Below are 12,670 nucleotides of genomic sequence, written 5' to 3'. Positions count from 1 at the left end.
TTTGAATTCTTTCTCTAGAAATAGATTATTTACCAGATATGGTGGTTGACTCAAACTACCATTGTCAGAGACACATGTGGCACTGAATATCATAAAAATGAAAAGACAGAAAAAGATTGCTCTTGACAGCGATGCTAGATACCAATTATTTATTTGGGGACTCCATTCTTGGATACTGTTTATCCTGTCCTGGATGCTGATTTCACTCTATTCTACTGGAAACAGTGATTTTAGCCTCTGCTTGTTTGTGCCTCCCCACAGTTCCTAAAACAAAAGTTTGCCAGACATATAGATGGTCTAGAAAACTCTGCCAGTGGAGGACTTCTAATATGAATGGAGAGTCCCATTCATTCTAAGATACAATCTTAGTTAATCCAAAAATACTTCAAACTCTGTGAGACGAGTGGATGTATTATAATCTTAGCGTCTCCCACGGCACCTGTACAGTGCTGAGCATACATGTGTCATAAAAAGCTTGATGAGTAGAAAAAATAAAACTACATTGAACTGATTTATTTGTTATATAACCATCCTTACAGGCACAGAGAACCGACACAGGAATTACAGGCTACATTCTAAAGAAGCATTCTAATGCAAGTTTAATTTAACTAAATTTATGTAAACCTTCCTATTAGAAGATATTTTACTTTAATTTGGTTTTCACAGGATTTTGAAGACAAAAAACTTAATCAGCCATCATTTAATTAAGAGGAATATTGACCAACTCATGAGTTATAATGAAAGCAAAACACTTTTTTTTTCCTCCCGCTCTGCCTTTAAACATGTTTAATGGCGGGAAGGTTTCCCTACCGCTGGATAAAATCCCCAGCACACCCCAAGACTATTTTGTTCACTCTCCAGTAATAGTCTCATGATCACTTTTAAAAAACCCTGCAGTAATTATAGAATGGCCAGTCTCATATAATGACCAAAAGTCTCAATGCAATTTAGAACTAAGTCTGCTTTCTTTGTTTGCTAGGTCAACTTCAGGCTGTCTTGAAGGAGGACTTGGAAATTTTCTTCCCTCTTTTTTTCCCCTCTATTCTCCCAATCTCCAGATTTCTGAGTGTTAGAAGGGCTCAGAAAGTTTTCACCTGACTGGTACTGATGTAAGATGCTTCCATGTTCTCTGAGCCTGGCATGTGTTTCGAGTTGACATTTGTTCTGGGGGCTATTTGTGAGCTCCTCGGAGCCTCCCCTGCTCTGTTCCTCCAGCTGAGGCTCCAGAGACCGGGAGACAGGCATTGCCTCTCCTTGGACCAGCTGCTCACATGCTGCCCCTCCCCCAACCCTTTCCTATTGGTTTACTTACTGAGGTTTACTCCTTCATCATCTCTCTCTGTTGGGGTTCCTTCACCTTCTGACAGAGACCTATTGGGCAGGATTCCTTTGACCCTGACCACTGACTGTATTTCTACCATGAGTTCCTCATGTGGACCTCAGGATTCCTGTGCCTTTGACCTTTCGGAGAGGAGCATATTTGCTTTTCAGTACAGCACAGCGGCAATTCTCCTCCTCTCTCTTTCCTGCTGCCTCAGGTTAAGAGTCACACCTTTTCATCTTTAGATTCCCCAGGTGGGTAGAGAATCCAGTCTAAGTTGCCCATTTCTCCCTCCCCCCAAATTTAGGTGAGACTGGAGTTTTCCTTGAAGCCACTCACTCTGCTTGGGGTTAAAATGTAGCTTCTAACCCTAGATTTGTGGGGTGGAGTACAATTCACAGCATAGTGGGCAAGTCTTTCCAAAGAAATCTCTTTATAGACTCGCTCCTTCAAATTGCCTCTCAGGAATTTTCACATACGCCCGAAATGTGTAACTATTTCAAAAGCCTGAAGCATATTATCTGTATTTCCTTTGACATTCCTCATTACAGTCTCTTGCATCATTCACTTTCGTACTGACGGCAACCATATCTTGACCTGTCAGTTGAACCTTCAATTTACTGTATTCTCAAATTTACAAAATACCTACTCTGTGCCCTACCCTCACAGAGGAGTGTGAGAGGTGCAAAGTAGCAGAGACAGACCTGGCCTCAATATGCTCAAAATATAACGGAATAAAAAAAATGCATATTTATGAAAATTCACTGTACATAGCAGGTTCCCAATGAACGTATGGATAACAATTGAGGATCAAACTCAGGGAACGTTAGAGAAGACTTAGCAAAATTTTAGGGAAAAGGCATTGAATGAGAGATAATCATAAATCGTTAGCTATGAAAAGTCAATATTACAAATTAAATGAATGCGTAAACATTGATGGCATATCTACCATGTGTAAAATACTGTGGATGATAACATGGAGTAATAACTTGTCCCTGCCCTCAACGAGTTTAATGGAGAAGACAAATTTGTGAAAAATTAACTAATAGTGTAAGTCAAGACAACACTGGAGAGATAGCCCTAGATAGTATATCATGGATTCCAAGTGAATTGTATCAGCCATGGCTGCTGCAGAGTCTCTGCAAAGAGAAATCTCTTCAGGTTGGGCTGATATATAGAGATAGGATTTAAAATAGGTCTTCAAGTATAGATCGGATTGACAGAGAGGTATGTGAAAATAACTGAATAAAAAACTCATCAGTGGAAAAGCATTAAGACATTTAGAGGTGATGGGTGTATTTGGCAATCTAGTTGGCGTGGAGAATTTATGTAGGAAAATCAAGTCAGAAAGATTAAATATAACCAGATTGGAGAAGGTCTAGGAATTTACAGTTTTTATTGTTTTGTTTTATTTTTATTTATTTGTTTACTTATTTATTTTCTGAAGGCAGGGGAGATAAATGGGTAATTGTTGGATAGAAGACCAACATGGTTTCTCATAAAGTTCATTGCCAGAGGGATATTTAACAGAGTGAAGTGAAAAGAAATCGGAGATGGGAAGTCCAGCTAGACAGCTATTAAAATTGTCCACACCTACGATCTTTAGCGTCCGATACAGGACATTTATGTCCTTATAATTTACAGGACCCTTTCATTCGTCCTTGGTCAGCAAATAAGTGCAAATGGTAGTACTTTCTTGACTGTTGTTTACTGTATTTTTTCTCATAATTCCTAAAATGTACACATTTGATCTTTCACAAAATAACTACCAATAACTTGGTTATGTGTTTCCTTTAAATGTAAACAGAGAAGCTAGCTTTAAATTTTACCATCATGGAAAAAAACAGACAACAGAAGAGGAGACAAAGCCCGTATTAAGGTCAAAGTCTGAAGAAAATAAGCAGAATGAGATATTAAAAGTAGAAGGATAAACAGTAATTTATGCTTTTGCCTTGTTTAAAACCAGTTCTATTGACAACTGCAACGTAAAATAAGGTCAGACTTATCTATTTGATGAACCCAGAAAACTAAAAGTGGGAAGAAAGATTGAAACTTCTTTTATTGGCTATTTGACTGTCTCAGCCAAGAGCAAGATCTGCCGTCAATCAAGATAAAAGGATTAGGAAAATTTACGGGATTACCTGTGTCATTCAGTCTTCTTAATTGGGTATTTTAGTTGACAATGAATTGGTTATTTATATCTAAGTATTTATGATATGAGGTGGATTACTTGAAGCTTCTGTTATTCTGTTTATGTGAAGTCAATTCATTTAACTAAAAACTGTCGCTTCATTTTATTTTTCTAAAATTCCTTTAGTTTAGTATCTGAATCTGTGATAAGATTGCATTTCAAAAATAATTATGATAGGGAAAATTTTTACTATCTGGTATGTTCCATATTTTCGTCAGAATAAATCATACTAATAGATAAAAAGGACATAGACTTTACATTTAAGGTAAATATCATTGGCGATTAAAATGACACTATAATTCTCACTTTATTGAAAGCAATAGTTAATGAAATATCTAATAGAAATTGTTTTCTACAAAAACTTATATACAAAATAAGTTTCATCTTTGTCTATTTTGACTTTGATGTTTTCTTTATTTTAGTAAATAGAAATCCAAGAAAAAATTAAATATAAAGACCAAAGTCTCAATTCATAAGTATTTCTTTTCCTTATGACTTTGAGTAACTTTCTCTTACGCAAAAGATCTAATTTTCATTTGATAGTAATATCTACTATAGCATTCACATTAGTTGCTACATAAACATTTTAAAAACCTTAACAATGGTACCAATTAGCTTATACAAAAAGAATGAAAAGAGTGAGTTACCTAGGAGCATTGCCATTAAAATGTGAAAACCATGTATCCTGGCTCCAAACATTTTTCTGTAAAGAAAAGAGGTATCCATCCAAAGACCTACTAGGCTGACAGAGTGAGTTCCTGATGACTTTGTACCATTTCCAAGTGTGGGCTTGTTTCCAATGTCACCTTCTTCCTCTCAGGTAGCAAATGGGAGGACTTAGTTTTGACTTAATTCTCCCCAAGCTGGATCAGTGGGTCTTAGCGTCAGACCCATGGTGCTGCTTACCAAGCAGACTTGGTCTATTCTTAGATCCTCTCCCTACTTCCCAAGGCACCTCCCTTTTTTAAGTCACAGTAGTGAATGTTAATATGATCTTACACTGAACATTGACACAATTATCATGGAAAAATGAGTTTTGGGGAATCTGGATCCAGATTGGTATTTTTGGTGACTTCTACCATGGAAAATTAGAGCTCAATTCTATTTTTCTTCACAACAATGAAAATGCTCTTTTTGGTTTTGGTTTTAATTTTAGTAGTTAAGAAATTCATGGCAACTTCAAATCTATTGAATGTCTATGCAGGGAATGGAAAAGAGAAATTAAGAAAACAGCAATGGCTTGCATTAGACTTCACTGAGATTGTGACAAGAGTTATTTGCATGGGACTCTCAGACTTAAATTCTACCTTTTATGAAAAAATAACTATGCTCTATTGGTCTTAAACATAATGGTACTTGATTTCATACCATAGGATAATTTGAATAGGTGAGGTCTTTGGCACATACTTAGAGTGATTTGTGCTTGGTATTCTTTTTACATTTTATGAGAGGGGCACCTGAGGACCACTAGAGGTTTCTCCTAGGCAGTTACTAAGTCCCACAGAACTCCCACAGTTTGTGAAATTCTTGCCATTAGGGTAATTTCTTTAGTTAAGACCTTGTCTCTTGGAAGCCTCAGAAAAGATGAAAGTGCTACCTGAGGTGGGGTAACTGTATCCTGAGGCAGTCATTAGTGCCTTATCATGGACTACTATACAGGCTTAAAAATCTGCGCGGAACTGAGGTCAGATAAGTACTGATGGAAACCAGGTGATAAGGCAGGAAAGATTTGAAGCAGGAGACACTGCAATAGTATATTTCTTCATTCATTTATTGTTCATTCATTGTTTGGCTCTTATTTTGCGAGGGCCTACTTTGCCTGTTACTGTGTAGGTGCTGGAGGCATGATGGTGAGTAAAATCAGATACAGTTCTGCTTCATGGGGCATCTGATTCAGCCAAGCTTCTACTAGTAGGAAATGCTGGGCAGATGAGGTCTTGGGGACTGAAGGAAGAAGTTAATCCATGGCGCTAAATAGTGAGGGTGGGTGGGGAGGAGAGGCAACATATTCAGAGTTCTGATCAATGGATCAGCTTGGAGAGAAATTTCTAGTAGTCTTCAGGTAGTCAGAATAATAAAGGAGAATAAACATGGACTAGGTATCAGCCAACATTGATTTTCAAATCCCAGCTTTGATACTTACTAGGCTATGAGAACATGGGCAAATAGCTAATTTCTTTCAGCTGAAGTTTCTTTACCTGTAAAGTGGACATCATAAAGCCTATTAAACAATTAGTTTTGTGTGAACAAAACGAGATAACTATAAATGCTTGGAGCATAGTAGCCATTCACAATAACTTCAATAATTTCTTTGTGGAATGAATGAGTGAACTTGGATACAAATTACTAGGATAAGAATACAGAAGGCATGCTTTGCAGATTTGTAGGCAATATGAACTTGATAAAGATAATAACCCCTCCGAAGCAGAAATGATGGCCACTGACCCAGTGGTCATTCCCCATGTCCCACCCACCTTCGTTAAAGGATGCAAATGGCAAATATATTCTTTCACATCTTCCTTTACAGCAACTGAGTGACGGGCATGTGATCCAACCCTGGTCAATGGGACCTGAGGGCAGCTCTGCTGGGGGGCACTCTGGGAAAGGCTTTACTTCCTAATATAGAAAAGATATGCACCTTTAAGCCGATACTGTCTTGTTCAGATGCATTCCTGGAACCGCATTAGCTACATTACGGCCATAGGGAGAGAAGTCTAAGAAATATGCGAAGCTACTGAAGATGCTAGAACAGAAGAACGGGACCCTTGTCAGCGAGATAATAGATTTTCCTGAGTATTTAATCTGTTATCAGAGGTGTATTTTCTTTGTGACAGAAAGCATCCTAACTGACAATATTACAGTTATCAGGATCCAGAAAGATCTTTACAGGCATGAATAATGCACTTTCAAAGGAAATTTATCAGAGAAAAAAATGTAAATTTGTCCTTAAATTTTGTTAAAATTTAAACAAACAAACCTGGGGACAGTGTATAAAACCTGGATGGGGTGTGAAGACATGGATTAAAAAAAAAATAATGGGATGTACATCCTGGAAATGTATATGCAGTTAGAAATAGATGTATACCCAGCACCATGGATAGAGCTAAATAACATGGTGCCAAACAAAAAATGAAAGAAAATGACAACTTTAACACGATACATATGTATTTACAAAACATTACTTTACATGCGTACAGGCAAATTAAAGTCTAAATACCTATATAGTACAGAGATTTCCAAAAGAAGGGGAGAAAAAATGAATGGAGGGTGGAGGGAATACAGAAGGATAGAATAGAATAGAATAGAATAGAATAGAAATAAACAGGAAAGCCAGGATTCTTGTGTCAGCTAAAGAAGACAGTTTTCCATGAGCTGAGAAAAGTTGAAAACTCTTTTCTCTCGAGATTAAGCAACCACAAACTGGGTGGAGGACACATAGTTTCTCAGTCTAAGACATACGTGTTTCAATTGAAAATAAACTTAATAACAAGCAATAATAATTATATTAACATTTATTGAATGCATTACAGTTTATGGTTTACTTTCATGTATATTATGCCAATTTATCTTTAAAATATGGATTCACGGTGATGTAGATCCTAAAATTTTCTGTGGCTCTGAGATGTCGTGGTGGATGATAATATCTCTGGCAAAGAAATGATACTCTCTCTCTAACTCCATATTAGTAATAAGTTTTAAGTCCTTTAAGAAGAAGAGTTACAAGATGCATATCCCAGTAAGGAAAGCTAATATAATAGTAAGTTTACTTGAAATCATGTCATTAGAGAAATTCTGGAAGAAAATGAGGATGTTTAACCTGGAGAAAAGCATATACAAGGACACATAAGAAGGGTCTTCACAGGGTAGCTGAAGGTCCATCCCATGAAAGTTTTTGTTTTATTTGGTCCCACCAGGGAAAACTGGCACCAATGGCAAGTTGCCATAGGATGTTATATTTATGCTCCCTGTGCAGAATCTTCTAGTAGTCGATGTTGAGCAAGCATAGAATCTAATGTCTTGGGAGACAGGAAGTTTCCTGACATTGAAGCTGTGCAAATTCAGACAGGATCATCATTCAGCATGGATGTTATAGAGAAAATTTAAGAAACGGTGGGTTATAGAGTTCAGTGGCCTCTAATGATTCTTGCAGTCCTGAGATTCTATCATAATTTCCAAGTAAAGAATATGCTGTACTCATCATTTCTAAGTAGATAATGTAAGTAGAGAATTTCTAAGTGGAGAATATGCTGAATATAATAGGATCCATCATCTTCATAACTTTGTCACAGTTTTTAAGATCCGTAAAAGGGGGAAAGCAATAAGTTCCTTAGAGGGTTTATCTAAGGATTAAATGAGACAATTGCTCAAAGCATGTAGTTCCAGGTCCTGGTAGGTGCTTATCGAACCCCACTTGTCTTGTCATAATTCACTACTTTCATTTTTATTTACTTAAGAAGATAGTTAGGTTTCACGGTATCCGTAATTTTCTCTGAGTTGACTATTATTAAATTTCGCTTTTCTAGAGGTCACTGTAAGTCATCTCCACTATCCAAAATATAATCAAGAATAAAGATATATTTTAAAAGCTTCTGTGTTTAAAATTAGAGATTGCAAAGTTTATTAAGTATTTCCTCAGGCCCTGGTTCATCTTTTATTATTATTTTAGACACAATCAAAATAAGCTTGATTACCAAGTAGCACAGCTTGCAGTGGAACAGAATCAGCAGAGGAGGAGGATAAGGGGAAGCTCCCGTGTATATTTTCAGCAACAGGAAATGATAGTTGAGAGCTGGACAGTGAACTTGAGTGGCTGTAACTAACACTTACGGAGTCCCAAATCTGTGCTAGGCACTGTGTTAAGGGCTTCATGTACGTGACCATTTAATCATTTCAGTAAATGATGAAGAGCATGCTGCTACCTTCATATCACTGATGACGAAACTTAGCCAAGTTGTGTGGGGCGCCCCAGTCTGCTTAACTCCTGAGATGAGCCCTTTTCTTTTTTTCTACAACACACATTGCCTCCAAGAAAACAATATAATGAGCTGGCATAAAATAATATAAAAAAGTATAGCAGTTTGGAGATATTGAAAATAGGAGCAATCAATATCTGTCAAACCCTCATTGCAAAACAGCATAGGATAATGACATAACATCAGTCAATAATATGTCATCGATGAAATACAAAATTACGTGCAACATTTTTTACCCAGAAATGCAGGAAAATGTGTAATATATTTCTAAAATATTTTAATGCAAAAGGATTAAAAGAAAACAAATCTTCCCAAAAGAATTATAAAAATGCATGTCAAAAGCTCTTTTAACTGGGCCACCCCCAAATTTAATGATACCAGAAAAAGGTGGTGTTAATACCGGCGGTTATTTTGTTTACGGAGATTGTGTATGTGTACAGCATAAAGCTTGGGACTGGTTCCTCAGCGTCTATTCTTTTGTTCCATCTTATTATTACCCTATTTTAAAGTTTTGATTCAAGAGACACATACACACACTCTCCAGACCTGACATTTGTTCGGAACCATGTGATAGCTAAGATAAAAAATACTAAGCCCAGAGGAAGACCTGATTCAGTCTATTGTGTGAAAGTATTCTGAGATCTTCAAACGAAAGACTAAATAGCTGGAAAAAAGCTTTGCATTTCAGTTCCGCGTTTCGCTTGATTTTGCACTTCAAAAGTCGCACTTTGAAGCTCAGTGGGTATAGGTAAGTGACTTTTAGTTATTTTACAGACTAACAAGTAGAAAATACAGCACGGCACATGCTCACTCTTGTTGTCTTTACTTTGAAAAGTAATTTCAGAGAAACTCAATCCAGTTCACCCAGAACTATCCTAATTGGCTTTGATCAGTAAATCATCAGAAATGGCTCTGCTCTTGCTTAGTCCTTTTTTCCCTCTTCTTGTCAAAAGTGAATGATTAAGGACTCGGGTTATGGTGAATTGCAAAAAACCTGCTCTGTATTGGGTTGGATGTGTTGCTCTTACGAGTAACGTTTGCTTTCTCTCTGCCGTGCTGAGAAGTGGCTTTCCATTCTTTAGCGGCGACGATTGTTATTTCTCACAAATTTATTAACATTTTTGCTCGGCACAGCCACAAAAACAACGTCAAAGGTCGAGTAAATCACTGACCCAGTAAGGCCTGACACTCGAGGCCCTCTGCAATCTGGCTTTTATTTATCCCTCCAGCATGACCTTCCACTCCCCACTGCATAAATGGTCTGCATTAAAACGTTTTTATGAGGATAAAAATTAAAACACATTCAAAGCTTTCCGTCTCTCTCCACGTACTGAAAATCCCAACTTTATTTTAGGGTTCAGGGTAGTTGGTACTTACCCCAAGGAACGCCTTCCCTGGAAACTCTCTCATGCTCTGCCCTCGGACATCTGAGTCTTGTCTATATGGAGCCCAGCATAGACTACATTGTATTGCTGTTTACGGTTTAATATTTGTGATTTGCTTTCCTCCAACTGTATTTAAGTACAGCTTGTAAGTGTGGATGTCTCTGTCTATCTTCACTTCCTAGTACACTGTATTATACAATACAATACTCTATACTGTAAACTGTACTGTACGATTGTACAGTATGAGGTATATGTCTTGAAGAAGTGTGTGCAATACTGTCATAAGTTTCCAGAATTAAAACAAACATGCATTCAGTCTTTTCTCAGACATAAAAGAAGAGTCTAAGGCATTGAAAGACAACTCTAGTCTTTACGCAAGGACTCTGGACCTGGCATTCACAGACTTCTAAAGCATCCATGAATGGATGTTACGGGTCTATAAATCTTTGGAAAATATGTGAAATATTTTGTAATTTGTTACTATTGCATTTTTTCTGAGGAGAGAATTTACAGTAGTGACTCTTTAGAATTTAATACCATGAGAATAGTTTAGCGGGGGGTATGTGTCTGGAAATGCAGATTCCTAGGACACATCTCTAGAAATCCTGATTTCTTGTAAATTTGGATTAGGCCCAGATAGCTACATTTTTACAAGCATCCCAGGTAATTCTGATAATGATGCTCCTCAGACCTAGTCTAAAATGTCAATAAGTTTTTAAAGGGATATTTTATTTGAAAAAGCCCAAGAAACTCTGATTGAAGGAAACAAAACTCTTTTATAGACATAAATTTTATCTCCCTATTCAAATCTATCAATTTGGGGAACTTGGCTTTGGGTTGACATTTTAAACCATCCCTAACCAGTGACAGTGGTTTTCAGAACAAAAATAAGTTGACAAAGAGCTCTTCTTAAAAGTCTAGAACTACTTTACCAAAATATTTCTTTGAAATTACTATTTGGCCCAAACTTGAAGTCTCTACCATACCGTGAACCATATCATATGCTGCCTATTAACTGATTAAATTTCATTATGTTTTTCATAAAATAGAAAGAACACGTTAAATGTGTAATAAGGAACTTCCCTCCACATTTTGTCTCCACTCTAATCATTTTTCCATTTCATCCTTAGGACATTCTTAAGATTTTTAACAATTTTTGGCATATAGTAGCTGTTTGTACAAACTTAGACTGATTTAGCTTCTTAATTAATAGTTTTCCATATATTAAAGACTAGCCTATTTATAAATATGGAAAAGGGTGGAGGTGTGGAGGTTGGCTGTTCCAGTAATGGCTCCAATTAAATGTGTGGTCCTGAGGAGGCATTTAGCTTCTCTGAGTTTTAGTTTTGTCAACAGCAAAATGGAAGTGAACATCTTTATACTGCCTACCTCTAGCTTGTTGTGAGAACTAAATAAGGCAATTCATATGCAAATATTTTGGAAAATATAAAGCACTATACAACCACAGGGTAATATGTTTTTCTAAAGTTTTGAATTTGACATTCGATTAAAAAAAGTAAAAATCCCAATATTTTAAAAATTAAGCTAAAAAAAGAACAATTTGAAATGTTAAATTTATGTTAGATATGTCTGTTTCATAAATATAAATTCTAAGATTTAATTAAAATATGCAGAATATTAAACACATAATTAGCAATAGCTACTGCTATTAAGTAGGTACTCTATGCAGATTATTGTGCTAAGTATTTAAACATTATTTATTTATAAGAAATAAACATTATTTCTCACAACCTCACAATGAGGTAAGTATTATTAAACTGAATAAATTGAAATTGAAACATGGCTTATAAAACTTGCCAAAGACGACAGAACTAGAAAGTGGCAGAGCCAGAATTTAAATTCGGATCTGGTAGTGTCCAAAGACCATTTAATTAACCATTATGTTATTTTTGCCTCTCAAAACGTGCTTTACACTTACCACATATCTATCATACATTTAGCTATATTTTGATCATGAGAAACCAGTTAGAAAAGTGTAAACAACAATAATAACAATCAACAACTGTGGCTTTTTAGAAGGGGCACAACTGTAGTTTATATCATCTATTTAGTAGCCATTGTCTACATCCTGTTAAAATATATATGAAGACATGAAAAAGATGAGCACTAGCAAAATGCCAAAAAAATAAAATTAAAAGATAACTTACTGTCTGAATTGGGAAAAATCAATAACTATAAAACCAAAGGAGCTGAATGAAACAGAACCAATATAAAGCAACAAAAAATATCAACAGAAATGGTGACTGACCTCATCTCATAACCCCATCACCCTGAGGGAAAGTATGAAGACATGGTGCTCCTATTATATCTGTAATAAGGAGAAAAACAGGCAGATGCCACTCAGATGCTTTTTAGAGGTAGCCAGAGTGCTATTTTCCTCTTTCATTGTTATACTTCATCTTTCTATATGTCTTCAGAAATTGCAACTTGCAGAAAGTAATAAGGCAAAGGTAAAGACAGATGAATATACTTTATGTAATGCATCCCACAAGTGCCGTTGAAGATGCCCACTGGAGAGAGAAAAATTCTGGCTGGAATTGAAGCTTTGCCTGTATTTCATTGTTTTGAAGCATCTATGAGGTAGGTAAGACCCCGCTTCAGTTTAGCAGTATTACAAGAAATGACACCCAGCTACCTGAAATTGAGCAGGACTGTCTTCCTGCTGTAGATCTGAGGTGGGGCTTAGACCATTACCACGGTAGTCAGTGAGCATGTGCAATGATAGCTCACAAATTTATTCTGTTGGCAAACACAGGGTCTAGCTGCATCCTTGCTAAGG

The 12,670-nt window shown here is 36.4% G+C and overlaps 1 protein-coding gene across 1 annotated transcript in view; it reads right to left on the bottom strand.

The window, feature by feature from the left end:
- CRB1 (crumbs cell polarity complex component 1) overlaps positions 1-12,670 on the bottom strand; it is a 198,547-nt gene that overhangs the window by 55,446 nt on the left and 130,431 nt on the right. The gene's annotated exons all lie outside the window — the stretch shown is intronic.

The sequence above is a fragment of the Equus caballus genome, chromosome 30 (assembly GCF_041296265.1).
Source record: "Equus caballus isolate H_3958 breed thoroughbred chromosome 30, TB-T2T, whole genome shotgun sequence".
Classification (NCBI taxonomy): domain Eukaryota; kingdom Metazoa; phylum Chordata; class Mammalia; order Perissodactyla; family Equidae; genus Equus; species Equus caballus.
The sequence above is the reverse complement of the archived record's forward strand: the minus strand, read 5'-3'. Positions and strand labels throughout refer to the sequence as shown.